General features: G+C 40.9%; 1 protein-coding gene across 2 annotated transcripts in view; it reads right to left on the bottom strand.

The window, feature by feature from the left end:
• Window positions 1-24,039, bottom strand: part of sipa1l3 (signal-induced proliferation-associated 1 like 3) — a 65,470-nt gene that overhangs the window by 26,446 nt on the left and 14,985 nt on the right. For both annotated transcript variants that reach the window (XM_061046854.1, XM_061046855.1), the window contains exon 2: window positions 5,797-5,880. The gene's annotated coding sequence lies outside the window, so the exon portion shown is untranslated. The remainder of the gene's footprint in view (window positions 1-5,796; window positions 5,881-24,039) is intronic.

The following is a 24,039-nucleotide window of genomic DNA, read 5'->3' as shown; positions in this document are numbered from 1 at the left end:
GTTTTATGATACACAGCGCCTTTTATGAGTCCTCGCTGAATTCATTTTTGGCTCCAAGACTGCATTACTCATTCACTCATACATGCACATGGGCACCATCAACAGAACTCATTCACAGCAAACAAAATCCCCCTATAGTCACACAGATGTGCAAATAAATTACGTCTTTGTTTCAGGACAACCAAAGACACTTTCAGGCAAATGGCTTCTGCTCTGATCATGCTCTCTGACAGAGTCTCTCCTCATCCTCAGGGCTGTCCTGTGATCCACTATCAGGCCCAATCCCAGATTATCCAGCCCCAGCTGCAGGAGCTGCAGAATGGCTTCATTATGTGTCTGAGGTGTCGGATGAAGGAGGCAATGGATAGAGAGCGGTCTGCTCTCTGCACTGACCTCTGTCAGAGTGTCTGCAGTCCACAGCCAGTGACAATTATGCCGACTATGTTTTATAGACAGCCACTATATGGTCAATCTGAGAAAGAGGCTGCTGCCCTTATAGATGATCAATACAACAAAACCAAGACTCTGCAGCTTTGCTAGAAGCTTTGTTAGGCTGTACTTAAGCGAGAGAGAAAGAGAGAGATGTCCGCCGTCTCTTTAAATGCATTTGTTGTAGAGCAACGTCTGTGATACAAAACTTCCAATGCTGTTTTTTTTTTAATGTTTTGTGCAGCTGCTTTCTGCTGTTGTGATTCTGCTATCTCTTGGTTTTGCTGAGTCTTGATAACAAGCACTTGAAGGCTCAAGAAAAAAAAAATGTTGGCAAATCTGTACCCACGGTTTGCAAATCAGTGAACACAGATAAGCAATCTGTGGACACTTTTTTCTAAACTGACATGATACAAATGTGGATCCAAACATGATACAAACTGTGAATAGTTCTGATCTTTATGGATCTTAAGTGTTAGGATTAAATCTTTCACTGGGTTTTGATTGCTGGTACCCTTTCCAATGCAGCAGGACAGTGTTGGAATATTATAACCAGACCGTTAAGATAATAAATCACAAATATTGTTGGTTTGTGGGTGGTCTGATAGATTCATAGATTGTGGCTGCTGTGTTGGGTGTATTGAAATAGTTTATATGGTTTTAACAAGAATCATAGCTTTCTCTCGATGTATGGAATGATTGAAACTTGTACACAGCAGTTATAATATCGGTGACGGTGAGAATAAGAAAACACACTTACGGCCCTCCGGCTGGCCGTTTCTACCAGCCCAACCCGACACCCCACAGAAGTAGGTTAGAATCCTGTGAACTTTACACTAGCACAATATTCAATTATCTATAAAGTTGTATTTATTTGATGAGGAAAGGGTGGTGTATAAATCTAAAGTTATGAATCAAATCCATTGAAAATAATCCAGGGAAATACCCTTTTAAATGATGGAGATTAATTATTTATTCTCACGTAAGACCTGAGCAGACACACACAGCTTTGGCCCACACTTCAGAAGATAAAGTGCAGACATTTAATGCCTTTTCATTACTCACATATAGTAATTGTTCAGCTGTGGGACACACCTTCTATGTTTGACTCTCCCTGTCTTTCCCATTCATGCTTCCTCCCTCTCTCCCTGCACACGCGCTCAGATGGGGTTTGCATGACGCAGGCTTGGCTCGTGCACCACAAACACACACCGAGGCTGGTAATTACGCTGGTTAGATGGTAGTAATGACAGAGTTAGTAGAGAAGTGCAGATTCCAGAGGAATGAGTGTGCTCTGAGTGGAGGAGGTGCCTGCTGTCGTATTGCATGCTGGTATGTCATACCAGCGCTGGCAGACCTGAGATCAGTGTGGAGCTGTCACATATGTAAAAGGCTCAGAGAAGAAAAGACCTGCTGTCTGTCTCTGTTGTTACAGAGAGAAGCTTAAATACATCAGAGATCAAAGCAGGGATGTGAACCAGACAGCAAAAGTCAAATAAAGAGATGTATGTGCACAACAAAAGGCTTCGGAAAATCTACAATAACCATGTACAAACAAGGGACAAATTCAGACATTTGCTGTTTACAATATGTCACAGAAGCTCAGATGGAAAACAGGTTAAAAAAAAAATAAAGCCACAAATCCACAACATCAAATCCATATAGAAACATCAGCAGCAGTTACTGTAAGTGTTTAAATTAAGCAGCCATGCCAGTGTGCGAGCTACATTATGGGCTGCTTTGATGAACAGATGGTGGTACATATGACTGGCAGATGGCAGACAGGAGCACGACACTGTACAACACAACACAATACAGCACTGGCAGCATCTATGGCACCCTGATGTCTTAAGGAGGGGGCAGACCATGTGGGGGCGGGGTCATCAGGTCCGCAGTGACCCTGAGCTCAACCTGAATCATCTTGACTCACTCTGAAGTGCAAAGCTAGAAGGTTAACAGAAGTGATTGGAGGTTACAAACGGAAGACACAAGCAATCAGAAAAAAAATAGCCTTAGGCGATGGTTGGTAAGGTGTGTGCAGTTGGCTACACAGGTGTCATTTTGGTATCAGTTAACCAGAAGATGAAATTCAAAGCTGGAGACAACAAGTTTAGCCTGAGGCACACTTACAAACAATACAAAGAGAGACTTATTTTTTAACCTAATAAGTTCCTTTGATGTTTTCTTTTTTGTGAAAAGCACTATATTAGGAACATGTCCATTTTAAGTCTATTAGCCACAGGAGATGCTGGTCAGCATTGGCCTTATTATTGAGAAACCTGCAAGAGTGCAGGCATGGAAACGAGGCACTACCCCACTGCAGACGGGGTCAGCTTTACCACATAATTGAGCTTATTTTAAGAAAAACTGACCTAAAAACCAATGACGATGTTAGTCTACACTATATTTAGAAAATATTCCATGCTTTACTTTCAGCTACTTTGTATTAGCACTTCTTGGTGATGCACCGAATTTGTGCTCCTTTGGCTAATACACTTACTATTGACAAGTAACTCATACAACTTCACTTGAAAAAAGATTCCCTTAAGGGACTGAAAGCCATGCGACTTAATGTAGAGTTTACCCTAAAAGACTTTTAACTGTTGTTGTTATAGATAAGTAGCATCATTGCGACAGATGCATTCAGGTGTCTGTTAAAGTGGATGAAGTATCATTCTGCAGAGGAGCAGTTGGAGACGCTCGTGATGAGAGGTTAGAGGGTGACTGTGCCCATGTCTACTGCATTTCCTGATGTGATTACAGAGGCAACCTGCTCTTTCCTCCCTCAATAACAGATTTGATAAACAAATTTGTTGTCATGGTGACAAAACGTGCCTCATAAACGACATACCTCTGTGTCTGACAAAATATCTTCTAAAGACCCTCCTTTACTACAGCAGGAACACGTCCCCTTTTGCTATAAACAAACGTTAGCCAGGTAATCACATGCGTCAGGAAGCTGACTTCTTGTTTGCTTTGGAAGATTCATCTGGCCCTCTATCTGTTCAGACAGTTTTCAATCAAGCTTTATGATGACTGCACAATATATTGCAATCAATCATTACAGCGATATCGTTTGCAATAAACAAATAGCAAAAGTCGGAATTTATAATCTTATTTTTATCTTTTTTGTTAACAACAAAGATGGCTGCTACTGATGTGGAACACTCTCAATCTGCTAAAAGGTTGGTATTAAAAAACAGACAAACAAGTTGTGTTCAAATTCACAATGTTGGTTACTAAATCATGTCATGCCAAATGTTCATGTGAGTTAATAATTATTAACTTCAGGCATTCCTAGAAGCCTAAAACATGAGCAATATACAAACTATCTCCTGACTCTTACCCCACAATCAACAAAAAAACTCCACAAGAAACACTGGGCTGGAAGGAAACACACAGAAGCCTGTGACTCCGGTCTAAATTGGGCTTTAAGTCTGTCTGGCTTATCTGCCGGCGACATCTCTCTCTCTCTCAGACTGGAGTTTCTCTGAGCCACAGCTCTCCCCGTCACCCTGCTTTCCTTCCCTCTCCCTCTCCTCCTCGATCGTTTCCTCAAGACTCTCCCAACCCTGATGTCATTGTCTCAACTCGTTTCTGTCTGCATTGTTATGCTGAATCGCGCTGATGTTGCTACTGTCACTTCCATCTGCCTGTCTGTCCATCAGGCTGCTGTCCCATGACACTGACACAGCTTGTGAGGAGGAGGAGGAGGAGCAGGAGGAGGAGGAGGAGGAAGGACAGGGGTTTGGGATGAAAAGAGCAGGAAGCGTTTAATAAGAAAAGATTGAAACAGACAAACACACTCAGGAATCCTACATGACCAGTTTCATGTTTTGCATCTAGTTGAAGGATCACGCAGCCCACATCAACATTCATCATTATTCACTTATTTGGCTGCAGGAGATAGAATGGTGGTGAGAAAACGAGGAGGAGTTGACGAGATGGAGGTGGAGAGGAGAAATGGAGGCCAGGTTTAGAGGAGTGAGGACATTTACTTATACTTCAGTGCTTTAGTAAGATGTTTCAGTTTTACTGGTTTATCAAAGAGTTATTTGTTTTATCTTTCTTATCTCCTTTAGGAAACACATGGCCATATTTTACAGAGCTGCCACATATTGTGGCAGCAATTTCAAACTGACGCACCTCTGGAGTTGGAAAATTAAGCCATTGAGGAAGTACAAAAAATGTGAGGCTGGCTTCAAAAACCAAATCATCTTTAAGGTCCCATGTTAAAATGCCCATTTTCTGTTTTGATTCAATCAAGGCTAAGAGCTGTTCATAAACTTGCATTATTAGGGAGGAAAGCTGTGTTTGCTGATGGGTGGGCGTTTTGTATCTGTTCCCCAGGAGTGAGAGGACTCACCTTAACTCCAGCTCTTTGTCTGTTCTGAGACTGATCACAGTTAGGTAGAATCAGCATTTCCAAAATTGGACCTCTGGAATTCAAAGGGCTCTTCAGAAACCATTAGATGACTTCACTGAGACTACATCCCTTTTTTATACAGTCTATGGTCTACACAGGCTCTATGAGATTGTAGTTGACTAACAGTGACAGAAGAGGACCTTAGGGGCCATAAAGAGAGAATTTAGTTTCACCACAGCAGATAAGCATCAGTACCAACCTCACAGTTTCAGGTAAGCAAGATTCTCTGCACTGCAGTTTTCTTTTTTTTAAAACCTCATGAATTCTCCCTCACTTGTTAACTTCATGCTTATAATCGATGTTCAGGAAAAGTGGTCAGAAAAGACAAAGGACATACTTCTAAACTTTGGACAGCAGCCTTTGTGTTTTGACTTGAGTTTTATATACGGCTCTTCTTCATAAAAGAGATTGAACAAAAAGTGACCTGCTTTTTATTATCACTATTAAATGCAGACAAGGACGTGTGTTATCTACCAAACAGCGTGGCAGACACTTCACCCCTACAATGCAGAAAAATATCCAGGTCATCAAGTCAATTAGCCTTTTATCAAGTCCTTTGACCTCACTTTTGAAAGTGAAAACCTTATAATGGAAGTTAAATGAACCATTATAGATTAGAAGTATAAAGACAACGACAAAGAAAGCAGGTTTTTTTTTAACGACATTACAAACTACACACTCACCAATAGAAATGCAAATCAGAAGCGGACAAAGCACAAACTGATAACGCCGGATTAGCCTGACAGGAAATAGTGTGCAGATTACAGGGTCGAGAGACGCTCTTTAAATAAATGAATATGATCATTCAAGTCGGTAACCACAACCCAAGAACAAGTAGTGAAAAGAAAAAACAACCAAGACAAAATAAATGAAATAAATTACAAGTTCCTACTAAATACTCTTTCACACAAATGTGCTACATGAAAATGTCTGTATATTACCTTTACTACCTACAGGAATTCAGTCTGCAGGGGAAGCCGGTGTTTGAGGTCACAGTGCAGGAAGTGAAGGCTCTGTTATTTAATCTGTAGGAAAAAAAAGAAGAAATTCACATTTAGTTCAACTAAAGACAACTTATTTTTAAACCAATCAATTTATTCATAGAAATAAACATTGTTCATTAAGTTTGTTTTGCTTTGTGCATGTTTCATGTTTGTTTTATCAAACTTAAGAGATGTTTTTAAAATGGTCTTTGGTGAACAGTTTCAATATCGTGAGGTGATGACCTTGTCTACAGAGACATGTCTATTGTATGTAAGGAGTCTGAACAAAGATGCCCCAGGCAGTCTAACTGCACAGCATCTGTACTGTCAACACGTTTGAAAACCTGTTTGTACACACAGACTGGCCTGCACAGAGTAACAACAACAAACACGTCATCAAGCATATCTCCTCTGAAAACTGAGTTTGTTTTCACATTAGCTCAATTAAAAAAACAGAATGATTTAATCAATACATCTGGAAACGTAGAAAACTGCACATTTTTGACTTTGTGTCTATTTACCTGTTCACCCTCCCTCAACCCCACAGCGCTGAATGTAAGGGTGAAGAAAGAGAGAAGGTAAAATAAGAGAGGCTGTGCTCTATGATTAGAGGTCATGGGGCCTATGAACAGGGAGAGGGGGCATAAGTAGGACATGGAGGGGTGAAGTGAGGCCACAAGAGGGGGGTTGGTGGGACTCAGCAGACATGATGTCCTGAGGGGGAGGCCCAAACTGTCTGACATATACAGTGTTCATCAATGCTGATCAATCAGGGTCCACCTACCCTGCTGCTTCATAACACTGTCTTTGTGTGTGTGTGTGTGTGTGTGTGTGTGTGTGTGTGTGTGTGTGTGTGTGTGTGTGTGTGTGTGTGTGTGTGTGTGTGTGTGTGTGTGTGTGTGTGTGTGGGGGGGGGGGGGGGGTTGGAAACTAGACGTTAGTGACAGAGCGAGTGTCTATTTTTCAAAAGCAACGTGTCAGTGCTTAAGAAATCAGCAGCGTCAGCATGGATTTAAAGCTCAGGCTTCACTTCACTGCCCTGAGGATGAAATTAAAAACTGGAAGTGAAAACTTCCGATGCATGGCCGACTTTGAGCCATGGACCCCAGCCTCAAAGTGATTATACCATGCAGTACAACTTTTGGTGAAGCAGCCGTTGACTTTCATTTTCAGACACTTACACTCAAGTACACGTATTTTCTTTTCTTTACGTTATTACGAAAATAAACAGAAATACACATTAACAAGCCTTACAAAACATTACACACGTTAAATATCTAGTAGCATGTTACTTGCAAAAAAAATAATAATCGAAATGATAAAGAAAAGTGTTTATCAAAAATGCAGATACAGAAGATTTCATGAAGCTATGAAGATTTTCCCTGGCAAAACATCAGCTCAGATGAAAACAAAGCTGACTCGGCATGAGAGAGGTAACTCACAATAAAACAAAATGTACTTTTTTTGCAAGTTATCTGCATGGTAGCTATCTGATGTCTTCAAATATTGTTGCACACCTGGTTGGCTGTTATATCAGCACCACCGGTGTTTTCACTTTCTTTCTAACACTTTTCCACAGGAGCTGGATGATGCCTCACCTAAGAGCCACGGCCACACAAAAAAGCTGGCAAAGATGTCAGGAGCGCAACAACAGGAGAGAAGGGAATCTTACTGACATACCATAGCTGGTAAACCACATGCACACATACCACACAAATACAGGCTCACAACGAGCCACAGGAATTAATCACCTCTACAACACAGGCTCTGCTTAAAATGTTTGGTATGAGGATCAGAAAGATGATATTTTGGCTTTGCACCTGCAGCTTTAAACTAAATCTTGTTAAGTTCTTTTAAACAGGTTCTTATGTCAACAAAACATGGCCGTGAAAGACGGTGCATCTGTTGCAGTATGACAAACTTGGAAACGGTCCACTGGCTCTGGTGATTGTCTGATATTCCAGTGAAGGTTCTCAGACACCACCGAGCAACTTTGACAGAAGAACTATGAGCACCAGGATGAAGACAAATGACCTCTGTGGTCTCTGTAAGCAATGCACTGAAGAAGCAGGGTGGGATTTTACAGCACAACTTCACCAACTACCAAGGTGCATGAAGTGTGAAAGGCTAGAAGAGATCAAAAAGCTCCAGCAACACTTGTATGGACTGGACTTAATTAACAGATGAGGCCTCTGTAAACAAAAACAGCACATCTAAACATCGCAGAACCTTCAGGTGAAGTGCAGCGCTCAGAGCTGGAAGCAGAGCAGACGTCTGCATGTCCCCAGCTGTAGAGACTCTGGCAGGAGTCAGAGCCACAGAGAATGACTCCACAACTTAATTTACTGCTGACAGTATATCTGTTACACAGCTAAAACACAGCCGGCTCACTCCCTGTGTGTGCGTGTGCATGGACAGCACGAGTTCTGCGTAAATATCTTTATCAAAAAATAAAATTGTCTGCTAGAGGAGACGTGCAAATCAAAGATAACCAGCCCTAATGGGGTAAAAAGAGTTTATAGACCTTTAACCATCATCGTGATTACAACAGGATTACTGTCACATCTCTGATGCATGAATATTTCAGAGCAGTCGCTGAGTCAGGACTCCTCCAGAGTTCAGCCCGCTGAAGTTTTATACAAACAGTGAGTTGACAGTGCTCTTATCAAAAAGGCTGAAAGGCTACAACTACCTCCGTGCAGCAGAGTTAGAATAGATTCAGCTCCAATTAAACCAGTTTACTGCTGATATTGACGAAAATGTATTTAAAAAAAATTACCGCTTGCTTCTCAGTGTGTACTTCTAACAAGCAGAGCCCAATTGAAAAAAGAAGGTACAATAAAACCTTTTAAAATACAGCTGGTCATGTGTTAACAGTAGTTGCTTGTTGTGGATACCATCAAATATTCAAGTAACACTTTCAAGCAACATGGCAAACATTTATTGTTTAATTATTCTCAAATTTGAGGATTTTCTGATTTTTAGAATTGTAAATTGGGGGCGCTGATAGCCTAGCTATTATGTCAGGTACCCCATGTATGGAGGCTATCTCATTTGCAGCCCTTTTTAAGCCTCTATTAATCAATTCATCTTTATTAGTATGGTGCCAATTCATGACCAATGTTATCTCAAGACACTTAACAAAAGAGCAGGTAAAAGACCCTACTCTTTGTTTTATTATCTACAAAGACCCAACATTAATCCATCATGAGCCCTGAGCAACGTTTAGCAAAGTTACAGTGGAAAGGAAGAACTTCCTTTAAGAGGCAGAAACCTGGAGCATAACCAGACTCATGTTGAACAGCCGACTGTGTTGGGCTTTGAAAATGGGATAGAGGGAGATGCTTTACTTATCATTTAATCATCAGACATTATTTTGTTCAAGCTTTCTTAATTGGCAGAGAAACTACAGGCTAACTGCTTTTAAAAAAAAACCTGATATGCTTTCTTCTTCCTTTGTAACTGTCTCATACTGACTTCTTTAATTTATAAATTTGCAAACAGTTATTCATAAACAAGCAGTCATTTGATGGCATGTAATATATAATATGCATATCCTTTAAATAGTCTGCTGTGGTCTGTAGTAAACAAACTACACGAGAGGGAGGGCAACCCCTGCAGGGAGGGGTGGGCAGCCCCATTCAAACTCCAACACTAGGAGGTGGGAACAGCCACACTTTCATCCCTTTCTCGTCTCGTGTTCCTGCACGCCCCTCTCTTCTCCCCCTTTGATTCTTGCCACCTCGTCCCATTGGAATTCAAATGAAGCACTGGGCTCCTACAAGTCACTAAAGTGAATGGCATGCGGCTCTTAAGATGTAGCTGGGATGTAGGCAGGATGTAGAGGGAGTGTCGCATGCGGGAAATCAATTGTAAAAAAGGATGAATCCATACTGTTTTAAAGAATCCTCGTGCACGCCTCCAGATGTGCTGATCGAGCAAAGCTCACCAATAAGCAAGGCTTTATTCTGATGTAAGATAGATCATATCCCAATGTTTCCCCTATAAATCAGCAAAGTAGGGGGTACACCATTTGCAAATCTGATGAATGTCATGCAGTGATTTATTATTCTTTTCTTGCAGCAAGTCATCAAACACCAAATTACGATCCTTTTATCCAGATCTGCTTCAGGCTGTAATTATCTGCTCACATAGCATTTTTGACAACAACCCTAAACTGTGCGTAGGTGTTTTTCCACCATTATTTATCAAGGATTATTTTTTTTTTTTTAAATCATTACTTGCTAAGAAACTGATTGCACACAAAAAAAACCACATTTATCCAACTCGTATGCCTCAGTTTTATAAAGTAGGGAATAAATCTCTCTGGTTGTCTGTGTGCTTTAACCTCTGGGCAACGTAAAAGGGAAAATACAGTTATGAAGTCATATGCTACACACAGAGCTCCTTTCACCAAACCACTTGGAAATGCTGCTGTAGCTGTTTGATGGCTAAGCTGGAGCTGGTTGCCATAGGAACGAGAAGGTGCACTGGCAAAAAAAAAAAGGACACTCCATTTAGACTGCAGGCCGCAGGCAATTAGGACACAACCTGAGAGCAGAGTGATAAATAATAAGACTGAAACCCACTCAGTAATCACCATAACACCGTCATCAGCTGGTCACTGAGCAGCATGCCTGTGATGTCACTGCAGCACAATGCAGCAAAGCTTACACACACACACACACACACGACAGTTGCACATGATGAGCTTTACTGCACTTCTTTGCCATTTTTTTTCCATTATTTCAAATTAATTATCGGTCTTTAAAAACTTTCACCCAGCTGTCCTCAGATCTGCTCCTTCTCACTCATGTGGTTAAATCATGCAGTCCATGTCCCCCTCGCTCGGCTGCTCTTCCTCTCTCTGAACCCACGACCGAGCATCAAAGCATGTTAGAATGGCCTCTAAACTCTTTAAACACATGAGAACGCTCAGGGCTGCAAAAGTGCCCTCATCAGCAGACTTTCAGCATCTGTTACTTGTTTTTGTTTCCATAGCATAATCTGGTGTAGCAAATCCCTCCTGTTTTCTATACGTGGTCGTCTTATCGCACTATTTGTGTTGAATTAACCGGCCATATGCCAAGCTTTAGAGCCAGCTGCACGGACAGACTTTTCAATTACATCTGCGAGGCTTGACCCAGGTGACAAGGTAAGTAAAGAGGATTAGCAGAGGAGGAAAACTTTATTGTGTGACTCGAATTTTATGTGTTAAGCAACCAAGCAAGCCTGTCCTTTATAACGACTTTACAAGTAGCCAATAAAAGGCTCTAAACTATAACTCTAGATATCTGACAGATACATGACCTAATGAAACACTATTTAGATTGTCCAGGTCTGCATGGCTTCAGGTAGTAAAGGGGGAATCTGACCCCACAGATATTTATTTCAACACTCAGCCTTTCTCCTGGCTCATCAAGGCATATCACCTGGCATCAGGTAGCTGTAAGAGCCAAGATAACCATCGAGATTTCTGTCAGCTCACTACCTGTCGTTGCTACAAACCGCCAGGCCCGCATTTTATCGGACTAAAGACGCATTCCTGAGTAGTGACGTGCCGGTCAGACACAAGACAAGTCCACATCTTTTTGTTGAAATTATCACACCAGCTTCACTGATTCTTTGATCAAAACTCAGGCCAGAGGGCAAATTCATAACAACACTCTCATGTGTGGAAACTCAACACTTACACCCTTGTTTTCATACCTTAGTGTTTTATGTTGAAACTAATAACAAGATACTGTTCAGATATTGAGTATAACTTTGTTATCTTTATTTTCTCTATTATCACCAAAGAACAGCTTTAAAAGCAAACACTACAGATGATAAGATAGATGGCGTACAGCTCACAATGCAGAAATAAATTAAACAAAGACAACAGGAAGCCACGAGACCTCAGCTCCTGGCCTCAGTCTCTGTCCCCATGGGTGAGTGTGGTGAGACAGGGTGTGTTTGTGTGTGAGCATGCACGCAGCAGCAGTAAGGGCAGGTCCTCGGGGTGACTTACGCCGTCACAGCTGTTGCAGCTCCCACAGAGACGTCTCAGGGGACAGCAGCGCGCTGCTGCTGCTGCTGCTCCACATGGATTAACCAGAGGGTCGTGCAAAGGGATCATTGAGGAAAACTCTCACGCACACACATTTACATAAAGACAGAAGTAGGGCTGCATGTTTACTACAGAACTTACCTTATTATTGTATGGCTTGAGTTCAACATTAAATAATTAATTAGCTCTTATCATCTACATTAACAGGACGTGATCCTGAGATTTTCATTTGTGTGCTATACTATTCTGTTATAAAATAATAAAATAGGTGATTTGTTCACTCTCTTTAGTAGCAAAATAATGAAGCCATTCAAAAAAAACAGAAAATACTTTGTTTTTAGTTCCTCTTGAGTTTTTATTTGTTTATTTAATTTGGCTAAAAGTTTTTTTTTTTATATCTTGAAAAATCCCCTGTGACCTTCCCTACTGTTCAGGTGGTTGTATCACCTTTTTTTTCCAAGTTCATTCTTACAATTTTTTTCTGCTATCTGGAACAATATATTAGGTGCTGTTAAATAACGTATAATATACAGCTAATAATTGAAAAATAAAAGGATATTAAATGCTTGAATTTTCATATTTTCTGTGACTTGATGAACCGTTAAATACATTTTGATAACACTTCACCTAACATGTTCTCAGGAATATGTGGTAAACATTTTCTTGAGCTAAAATTACTTACATTTTACAATTGCTGTTGTTTTTATCGTCATTTCTTTTTTTTTTTTTTTACATATTTTGAAAACAGTAAAAAAAAAAAAAAAAATTAAACAAATCAATGCCATGTCCGTCCTGGCTCAACCTGGCTCTCAGTAGCCAACTGATCACAGACATCACTGCTATGATTACTCAAACAAAACTATGCAAATGATGACGGTGTTTTGTCATGATGCAGCTGGGCATACACACCTGCCAGAACACTGTATCAGTGACACTATATCTTTATGAATGGGAAATGTTGGATTTGAGTTTGCTCACCTGTCGAGAAGCTGACTGCTAAGAATGAAGATCATGAGAGAAGTCTAAATACATCTGTCCCTTTCAATCTGTCAGGCATTACAGTGATTAGCTGCTGGTGTTTCCCGTTCATGTTCTGTACAGCTTGACCGAGAAGGGGCAGTCAGACTACTGTGTGGTGCAGCAGAAACTGCAGATTCACTACTTGTTCTCCAGCTTTAAAGACTCTCATAGTAAGTTCAAGAACTGGACGACAGAGATTAGAATATTTTGACCATAAATAAAGCTTTAGATGCAAGAGGATGATGAGACCCTGAGGTCAATTGCAATAAAAAACCATTGACCATTTTTCTGAAATTGGGGGATTTATAATCACTGGGCTTCAATCATTATTCTCAACATAAATAAGACCATCAGAAAAAAAAGATTGGTTAGAGCAGCAGACTTTCTGCATTATTGCCTGAAAGTATGAAATCCTCGTCTTCTTATAGGGCCAAGATCGAGAGGTTTACACAGTGGACATGCCGACATGTTTGTAGCAATGTGCATCCTTGCTAGAGGTTTACAGTATTGTTATTTCTGTGAGATTAGTGAAACAAAATATCAAAGACGTGGAGATTTATTTTTGGAAACAGTCAGCTTAGCAGTTTCTCCCTGCTTGCAGTCTTTATGCTAAACTATGCTAAGCTAAGAAAATGCTGGCTTTGAGTCTTTCCTGACAGAACAGACACTGTAAAAAGTGCAATTTTGCACCCGCATACATTGTGCATGCAAATTGTTGATTTAAGGCTGTATATGGTAATGGAAATGCTCTTTTGCAGCTTTGCAACAACAAAATTAAACACATTAGTTTAAGAACCTCAATAGAACCTGGTCGTATACAAAAAAAAAAAACATTTGTAAAACGTATAATAAACTCTGTAAGATCTTATGCATATACACTCAGGTTATTTATTTTTTTATAATAATGCCTTCCATGGAGGAAGCAGAAGCAGGGGAGTGTCGACATAAAAATGTGTTTGAGTGTGTGGGTATTTCAAGGTTCTTCCTGTAACCGAATCAGAGCAGTGACAGACTAATGAGGCTAAATGATGATGAGGCTTCAAGAAGTGAAGGCCTCCAGCAGGGACAAGAGAAGATGTGTCAAACAGCTGGGAGGGAGTCAGGGCTTTTCTCCGGAAGCTTTACTTTTATAGAAACTCTATCTGGCAGAGAAAAGCTGCTCTGCTCATCTGAAATATTCACTGGGAGCTACGGTTAGAGCTGTACAGTAAATATAACGTTTAAGACGGAAGTCATGATTATTATCGGTTGTATTAATGGCCCTTCAAGCACATTTCCACCTTTAAAGGAGGGTCAGATGTCAGGGTTAACAGCCCGCTCTCAGGTCCTTGAAGTACACGCCTCCCTCTCACTACCCTGCTGAAGCTCTCAACTCAAGATATATAGACTGTGCCGATGCAGTCTACTGATGTTTAGATGTGAGTACTCATTCAGCACCACCATGCAGGCGGCCAAGCTACAGACTTACGTGTCCATCTCACCAGTTCCAGTGACTGGATCAGGGGGGTTCAAGCTCGGGGTAAGCCCCAATCAGAAAATTCCTAAAGCGCATTCCTCATTTCACCTCACTAAAAACAGATTATTTAATCAGTGCAAGCACAGAAATGAGCCAAACATGGGATTTCAAGCTAAGACTAGGATCTGGACATATTCAAGACATGCTCAAGAAGAAAAAGACTATCACACCGCAGTCAACTGGCTTAGACAGACATAACAGAGATAAGTGATGAAGCTGTATCTTCAGTATTGAGTATGCGTGCTGACTTCAGACCTGAGATGGATTAAATTATTGAGAAAAACTACAGGTCCTGAAGAGGCAATGACTATTTGTACACCCTTTCTCCTGAACTACATTTCAGTGGCAACTCTCCCAAAATATCCCAAAATTAATAAAAAATGCATTTGTAAACATTAACGGCTTTACTCTGGATGAGGACAAAGTATCGATACAGCAATAATTACATCGCTGTCCTGACTCGTGTGATACAATTATTGAATAACTGGTGCCAAACTTGGATATTTTAATCTTTTAAAAAAAAAAAAAAAAAAAAAGGCTCTAAACAGATTTCCCTGCCAATCTGACTCACTTCCTCATGACTCCTCATAGAGGAGCTTATTACAGGAATGCCAGAAACGTGAAATGAAGTTAGTTGGCCAAAGAAGAAGCTGACAGCGGGATAAAGTCAGACAGTGGTTAAAAAAGTTTATAGGATAATGTATGAGAAGAGGTGGAAGAGACACCAACTAGCAGTGAAAAAATACATAAATCCTGCACTTGAATTTTCTAGGGGAATTTCCAATTCCTCAGTTAATCAGATATTTTGATGTTTCAATAGATGATTGTCTCGTTATAAATCATGTATCACTGTATTGTGATACGATCGTTTTGTGGACCATGTATTGTGTATTGTATCGTATCATATCATGAGTTGCCCTGGGATTCCCAAACCTCTAACTAATATTGAAGCTAATTGACAGCGCTCCCTTCAGGCTGACAACACTTTCTTGAGCCACTAAGCGTGATTACCTTTATTAAATGTTAAAAGACTGTTCCGCAAGCTGTTTAATCGTAGCCAAAAAGGCAATAGATGAGACACAAGAACAACAAATACTATGTTAAACTCTTAACATGAATTCTCACGGTCTCCTGGCATATAGGTAAAACATTTATTCTCGTAGTCCTTTTCAGGGACGAAATATGCAAGATGTTTTTGTAAAAAGAAAGAGACCACAGCGCAGTGCTAGGAGCTAACATTCCTTTTTTAATCATGAAAAAGATGGAAATAAACTGAGTGACATCTCCATCAGTAATGTTTTAACAAGGCCGATTAACAAGAAGTGACACTGCTGCCCTCTTTTCTGCAACCTACTCTGCATGACGCATCGACAATGGTAAAAAAAAAGCACGGGGTCAAGGGGCGTGTGTGTGTGTGAGTGCGTAGTTTGCTGGGGTTACAGTGTAGTCAAACAAAGAGGGCCTGTGACACAAATCCAGCCAAACTCTCTGTCTCTCTCTCTCTCTTCCTGCGTCACTGTTTGATTCCCCCCTTGAATGGTTGCATTGAAAGAAGAGGCAGTTAGGACCTTATTGTATGAGGGAATAAATGAGCTCTCAGGGATAAACCTGACTGTTGCAGATCATTTCCCCCCCAGGCACAGTCTCTACAGAACTGAATGGCTCAGACAGACCTGGGGTCAGAGTTTGTTATAGGCTTAAAAAATGTCCCTCCACTTGGAAATCAAGATATTATAATTCATAATGGACTGTTAAATGCCTTTTGTTTGATTTTAGGGCTTTAAAAAGTATGTCTGCAGCGGCCTCCGCCCAGCATTTATGAAGCTGTATGGCCTAGATACGCTCAGCTGGTGGAGATAGAGCGTGGCAGGGCTGAGAGATAGTGGTCAGAGATAGAGATAATAGTGCCTGCCGGTTTCTCTGATGCCTGTGAAATGATGGACTCCTTTGGGGAGTTCTATACAGTGCGCACTGTAACTGGATTTTCAGCAAAGTCAGTGGTTAGGTCCAGATAGAGTGTGGGAAAGGCTTGGCATATTGTTGGAGTAATACTGTAAAGGTCAATTTAATCTCAGAACAAGTGAAAGGGTTTAACCGCTGGTGAATTTGGAGATTATTCTGTGCGGTTCCTCCGCCGTGAAATGAGAAAGGCTTATTTTAATTTGATTCTTGTTAGGAAAACCTGACACTGACTGTTGGAGCCTTCAAAAGACAGGAAAGTGTATACTGGTCTGGAATAATCTCACAGTAAAAGGCTTTATATCCATTTCACATGCTCTCGGGTACAAAGTGTGGCTCAAAGTTTAACCTCAATCTCGGCAATGAAATAGTAAAGAGGGATATATACACAGGCATGAATGTCACTATTTCACACAGGAAGACAACAGTGCTCCAGTGCAGCTAAGTAAAACCAGCCTGAAAGTCTGAAGTTATCCTGAGTAAGCCTCCTACTTACCTGAAGAACAGCAAGACCCCAAACATATTACTACATATTTTGTCCTCTCCACTCATGTAATGAGTTGATGCTGGATTGCCAAACATCCTCTGAGGAAATAGCATGAGAAAGGCCTGGAGTAACCGTGGTGAACAACAGAGATTGCCGGGTTGTGGCTTTGAATCACTTTTTAAATGCACATTGCTCCAGAATACAAACATGTTTGACATTATAAACATTTCAAATCAGTTTGCCTAGTTGGACTAAAGATCATTCTTTAGTGGGCATTCATTCTTTGAAGCTCATGTGATTTATTTTTTGGTTTGTGCCACTCCCTTTGGTCAAAGCTATACCTCTTATCTCTTAGTATATTATGTCATGTTCATGTACAGGATGTGTTTCTAACAAAAATCTGTACGCTTTATTCAAACAGTCTATTGTATAAATCACCATGAATCTTTGATGTGGAAAATAAAAAAAGACTGATCCAGCAGCATGCTGTTTATCACTTTGTGACACCAACCCCACAGGAATGCTTTCAGGCATTTAAAATCACAACATAAAAATAATCAGATTTGTTGCTGATGTTCTTGTTTAGCTCATACAGAGCCATCAGTATCTGTATAATTCAATCCTAGACCTTGACTTTCCCATTGCTTTAAAACCAGATGCCAATAAAAGACAGGTTTAGACGTATTCTAGTCTCTCTAAATACTCACAGATCATATGCTTGTTGTTGACAGAGTTATCACTGGCTGTAATTACTCCTCCTGTTTGTACTGGCCATGAATCTTTTAGAGCAATGGTACTGATAAAATATGAGGATCAAAATCCTCTGTTTGCTCAGTTATGCCTTCATGTGTTCATCCAAAGCTAATATGAGACTTCGGCTGTCTGAACCTGTCCTTTAAAACAGTGTGTGGCCTTTGTATCATCACAGCCTGTACCATCATGTAAATGTTCAATGACTATGCTAAAAAGAAGTTCAAATGTTTGCAAAAAAGAAAGAAAACTAGTTGAATTGAGCGACAGAACTCTTCAAATAAAGTTGTATTATTACATTATGGTGGAAATGATGACCATAAAAACATCTGACATGACGGTTAAAGAATCGTTAAGGGACAGACAGTCTGACTTTTCAAAAGAGTAAGTCTTACTTTTCTTCAAAAAATTATCTAATTCACATGTCTCTCTGTTGTCCCGTCTTAACCTAACCAAATATGTCTTTTTCGCTACATTCAGATGGATCGTAATCCCACCAAACCACAACACATGACCCTGTCCTGAGGTGATCCTGACCCAGACCCCTGCAGTCCACCACAGGGACTCTAGAAGTAGGCAGCAGAAGCAGGCTAAGAGCTGCTAGAGGAAATTAAAAACACAGCAACCACTCCCCTGTTCCTCCCTTTTCCTCTCTCTCCTCTTGAGTAAAGCCAAATACTGGTACCTCCAGCTAAAGTCTGTGTACTTAAGTTTCAAACCTATTTGAATATTTATTGCTGCAGCAGACCCAGAGTCTCAAATTATGAGAGAGAAAAGGCCTCTCAGTGTCCTGCTCAAAAGGAATCAACTGAATAGAAGTGCTTAACTCTGGTTTCCTTAAGATTTGAAACATTTCTCCAAAAAATCAGAAGACTGATAACCTAAAAAGCTAAGTCTGAGAAACTCCTTTTCCTGTAGCTACTCTCTCCGACTCTGTGGTCAGGTTGGTGAGAGATGTCTGGGATGAGATTTCAGCAGACTGAACATGGAAAATAGAAGGAGAGGGAATGCATGGGGGAACCCCAAAAATATGATCCTCTGTATTTTAACAGTCACTTAGTCAAACTTGGAACATCTGACTGTATCAACTTCTGAGTCTCTGCTCAGCACAACTGATGTAAAAAAAACACAATTCATGCTATACAGAAAACTGTAAAGAACAATGAGATAACTTTCTGTTGTAACAAAGTTAACCTTTCAGTTATTTTCTTTGATAACTTTTTATTACTGTTTTTGAAAGGCTAGCGGGACTTGTGTCAACAAAACCTACCAAAGTTTTTTTAAATATATATAAGCAGCAGATTTTCTATTGGAAGTCGTGTTAAAGGGCCCATATTATGCTTTTTCTGGTTTTATATGGTCTTTAGTGTGTTTTCCAAGTGTCCTGTGCATGTTTAGGCACATCTATTTGCAAAAATAGAAAAAAACGAGGCTTCTCCTACGTCCTCCTGTTAGCTGTAGCATTAGCTGCATGTAACGCTCGGTTCTAGCCCCCCTCGAAAAAAATGTGTCAGTGTGACATCTTGTCAGTGTGATATCACTGATCTAAGCCCATTGGCTCGTTGTGGAAAGCCCAGCAGCTCATGTTGCAGGCCCGTTAACTTCTGTAGCACGCCCACGATATGCCGTAGCCTGCGGTAGCACAGTAGTGCTAAGGTGCTAATCTTTTTGCTCCCCTGCCCTCGGAGCCAGAGTGGCTGAGCGACTGACCAATCACGGCAGAGCCGACAGGCCGACCAATCAGATCAGACTTTGCACACGGGGGGACTCTGAACATGGGCACTTCAGAGCCTTAGAGAGAGTCAGAAGCGAGCCGGTGCATGGAGCGGCAGTACATGAAAACAGACACTTTTTTAGAACTCTAGCTGTTGTGAACATACTTTAGTAGGTACATAGATTAAATATACGAACCCCAAAAAGGGCATAAAATGGGTTCTATGAGAGATAGAACATGACAATTCATGAGTTTCTAATGTGAAGTTTAATAACTCCCTGAAGCCCTTTTCTGTACAAAAACATCAATTAAAAACAATAAAAAGCCTCTACCATCCAAAGATATCAAGATATCAGAAACGGAGGAGCCAGCAGGGGAGAACAGTGTTGTGTGTACTTGCAAGTCTGAGTGTGTATCAAGGTTGGAATTTAGCAACTGTCACCCGTCAAATACGAGTGTTTTCTGCAGTAGCGGTTGAATTTGCTCAATTTACTGGCCTCAGTGGCGGGTAAATAAAAGTTTAGCTACAGTGATTTTTGACAGAAAACATTGAAATTGAATCCCGGTCTTCTGGTTGTTCCACTGTGACTTTATGAGCAGAAGTGGCCCTAAATGCTCACTGAACACAGGGATCTGCCTCTTCCTCATGTCAGTGTTAGCAATGATTAGCTATGTGCTGGAATGGCTTAGCTCAGTGTCACTTGAGAGTAGCATTAAAATAAAGCTTAAAAGAAAGTGGCATGTAAAAAAATGAGTGACTGGTAGATTTTGGAATCCAGAAACCTATGAGAAAGTTACTCATCCGACCTCATAAACATTTTACACAAGTGATTCAAAGAAAGAAAATCAAGCTATTTCGTCTGTGTCTCCATGTCTGTCACTCTTGTGGAACTGTGTCAAGTAAACACGTTGAAACAGCCCAAACCATAACCCCCCAAACAAAGCCGCTGGTTGCTGGAACTCCTCGCAAAACAGGAAATACAACTTCATCGCAGCAGCGAGGATGACTGTGAGCAAAGCAGGCAATCGAGTTTCACTGTGCAATGACTCACTGCACACCTCCACGAACAAGGAGTAACAATTTGTTTCTTTGGCAGTCGTACCGACAGCACGCTCGCCAATAACCTCCTGACTGAATCCAAACAGAAACTGTGGGAGAGAATTGCTTTTCTAAATGTCAGCTGATCTTTTCCCAGGCAGAGAGCTGATAAATCCTTCTGATATATTAAAATGGCATATTGGAAGTAAAAAATACTGGGGGGAAAATCCGCTAGAAGAATATTCTGAACAAAGATCCAACAAGACTACAACTTCCTATACACCCCCACACTGTAACTCTAGTAAGGAAATCATAAGCTACTGTGGTGTGCGACTTACTTCAAAGCCTCTGTGGAAGGTCTGGTTAATGAGAAGAGCCGGCCTCTTTAAGCGCCACATGTGTTGCTGAATCCCACACACACACACACACACTTTCAGCTCATAACTATCTCTGTATGTCCATTCACTGCTCCGTTTGGCTTGGCATCACCCTCATCTTTGGCTGTTTATTTTCTCACAGTTCTTCTGTGTCATACTGGCAGCTCTTCCCACCTGTGTGTTGCGGCTCATTTTTTTCTCTTTGCCTGCCAGATGGACAGAGCAGAGGGAGAGAGAGTGGGTGACAAACAGCACAGCGTCCAGTTCTCGCTGGGTGGCCTGTGTCCGAGCTGTTTGCTGAAGATGTCACAACAGCAGCTCAATGCAAACGTAAAGTCTAAGAAGCACACACACACACACACACACTCACACACACACTCTCACACACACTCTCACAAATGCTGTGCATTTTAGAGTCTAATGAAGCTACCGCTGCAGCCACCCACCATCCACTTAGTGCTGTGGTTTTGCTCTGGTGCTTTTTATAAACACAGACCTGGAGAACATGGGGAACAGGTGTCACACATGCTCTGTGGCAGCTGAAGGAGGTTTAAACACTGTAGCTGAGAAATGGTCTGAAAAATACTCTGCACCTCTGTTAAAGACATTTGACAGAACATTTCAGTTTGTTATCCAGCCAGTCGCAAATCACTCAATGAGGCAAATATTGACTGAGGGCAGGCTCGGGCCCTGCCTCTGTGCTGCACCACATCACCTTGGACTTAAGCTCAAAATGCTGCAGTACATGTTCAAAGCCACGCCACCCACTTCAGCGTGTTACTCAATGTCAGATTGATTTAAGAAAGTCAGAGACGTGTTTTGTTTTTCAGATGAAAGTCTCAGATCCACATTTCGAAGAAAAAAGGCTTATTGTCATCACATATGAAAAGGTCAAGCAGTAGTTCAAACAGTGACTAGTTCAAACAAGCCTGTAATTTGTGATAAACTGCATACAGCTAAAAAAAATTTTAAATTGACTCATACAGGATAAGATTGCGTTCCCAACCAATCTTACCTTAGTCAATCTGAATCCTGTTTTACACAGCCTGTCCATACTCTGTAATTCTGCTATATTATTCTGTCATTGTTGTGCTGTATAACAGGTATGCAGACAGAAGGGTGCAGAAAAAATAGGTCTGCCAATAAACCAGCAGCAAAGAGCTGAAAAAACGTCTGTGTGTGTGGGGAAGCTATCAGGACTGTAAGGCGCTGTGAGTGTGACGTCAGCGCATTGATTGAACTTCTTGCCTATTGCTCTTGTGAAGCTGTAAAAAAGAAAAAGCTATTTACACCAGGCTACTGCCACAATGCTGTAAAAAAAAAAAACTTGCCATCAATATATCTTTTAGCCTTCACATTTAACCCGGCAACTGCATTATATTGGTATATTGGTGTCCTGCTGTGTGATTTAACGTAGCGTTATTGCGCTGTGGAAGCACAAGTGCTGACTTCGCACATGAACAATAACCGCAAGGTGTAAATGGTGTGCTGTCCTGTCTTGAACAGTCAATGTAAAAGGGGTTACTCTGTAAAATCATACACTGCTGTAGCAACATGAAGGTATTGTATTATAGCCACAAAGCCGATTCTGATTCTAACATCACTGTCATGGAATCTCTGTGTAAAAGGTCATTTATAGTCTGTGCTGAAGATCTTCTCTGCAATGTCACATAATATAAGTCCTTTTTATTCAGGGGAAATGGATTGACTGACACTAAATCTTTGGGTTAGTGTTATGCTAACACTCTTCTATGATTGTGGGGTTTTTAAGCTCCTTTCCAAGGTGGAAAGGTTGAAGCACTGGTTGATTATGATTGACTTGGGCTACGAGTAAAGCCGTATCAGTCTTACAGTTGTCGATACAATGTGAAGCGAAAGCAGAAGACAGTTCAGCTTAATAAGGACAATTAAAGGCTTTATAAGGGTTTATGTGCAGGACTATTGCGTGACTTGCTGGAGTCTTATTTCATTATTACGTTGCCTGTTAAACTCTGGCACAAAGATGTAACACATTTGATTTTGTACGGGATAAACAAATAACTGGTCATTTGAGCCTTGAGAGATTCTGAGATGGTTTTTGTGGCCTTTAGACTCTATTGCTATTTGCTACCCCACTTGTTTCCAGGTTTTGTGCCATATCATGATTCCCAGCTGTGTGCTAGCAGCAAGGCTTCAAACACAGATATAAATGTGAAATCATCTTTAAAAGTGCACGGATCATTTTCTTAAGGTGGCATTTGGATCATTCATTCCTGTCCACATGATGGGTGTCAAGAAAATCAGTTGTATGAGATAAATCCTCCTGATGTGTTTTGGAGCCCAGATGGTTCAGAGTCTGTCTTCAGGGTTCCTCCCTTCACAGCACTGTATGCACTGAGCCATCTGTTTAACCAAAAAGACTGTGCCAGGCCAGGCCAGGGCAGGCCTTAGAACAGGCCAGCCTACTACTACTGCAGACATTTTTTTGTGTATAATTTGCATTCTCAGTTTGAAACTTCCTCCCTTAAGCAAAGAGGTAACGAGGGATGTATGAACCTACACTAGACCACATAACAACAGTCTGAGATGTGCCAGAAAATAAAGATCAGCTTGCTCATATATAGTCAACAATTTCCCCATTTTCTAATATTTAAACGTTAAGTAATAAGTTCTGGCCATAATAAACAGATATAGCAGTAGTAGCAATGTGTTACTTTGCACTAAAACACAGAGCAGTTGTCCTAACTCCACCAGAGATAAGGGAGTCTTGGGAAGACAAAGATCTTTTTTTATGAGATGGTAATGAGTCTTCATGCCTGCCTGAGCTCATCAGCGCATTTATGCACTGTTGGACTACATGCCACTGTACTGCAGGCTGCTTTTAAAGTGGAGGTCCGCCATGTCTAAGCTGCTTAGACTCTGCCAAAACTTGCATACAAAAACAGCACAACATCCATCATTGTGTCTCATCAGCTGAGCTTCTTTTCCTTCCTTATAGTATCTATTTGATATTCTGCATGTAAAAAGCCCAATTTGTTCACCATCTCCACCCTGTGCTCTGCTCCACACACAAACTCCTCAGACAGCTCTTCCCTTTCAGTGCTAAAATCATCCTTTGTTAATTATAAATCTCACCATGTCCTCCTCTTCAGACGGGTAGTGAAGTAACTCAGAGGAGACGATATGAGGAGAAAAAACCAACAGAGGTGGAAAGAAGTGAGACAGTGATTTAAAGGAGGAGTTCAGATGACAGTTATGCGAACAGACACTGACAGGAGAGTTTGTTTTGGGGAAAGAGGGATAAAATAAGA

This window comes from Labrus mixtus, chromosome 9 (genome assembly GCF_963584025.1).
Source record: "Labrus mixtus chromosome 9, fLabMix1.1, whole genome shotgun sequence".
NCBI classification, from domain to species: Eukaryota; Metazoa; Chordata; class Actinopteri; order Labriformes; family Labridae; genus Labrus; species Labrus mixtus.
This window is presented reverse-complemented; position numbering and strand designations above follow the sequence as displayed.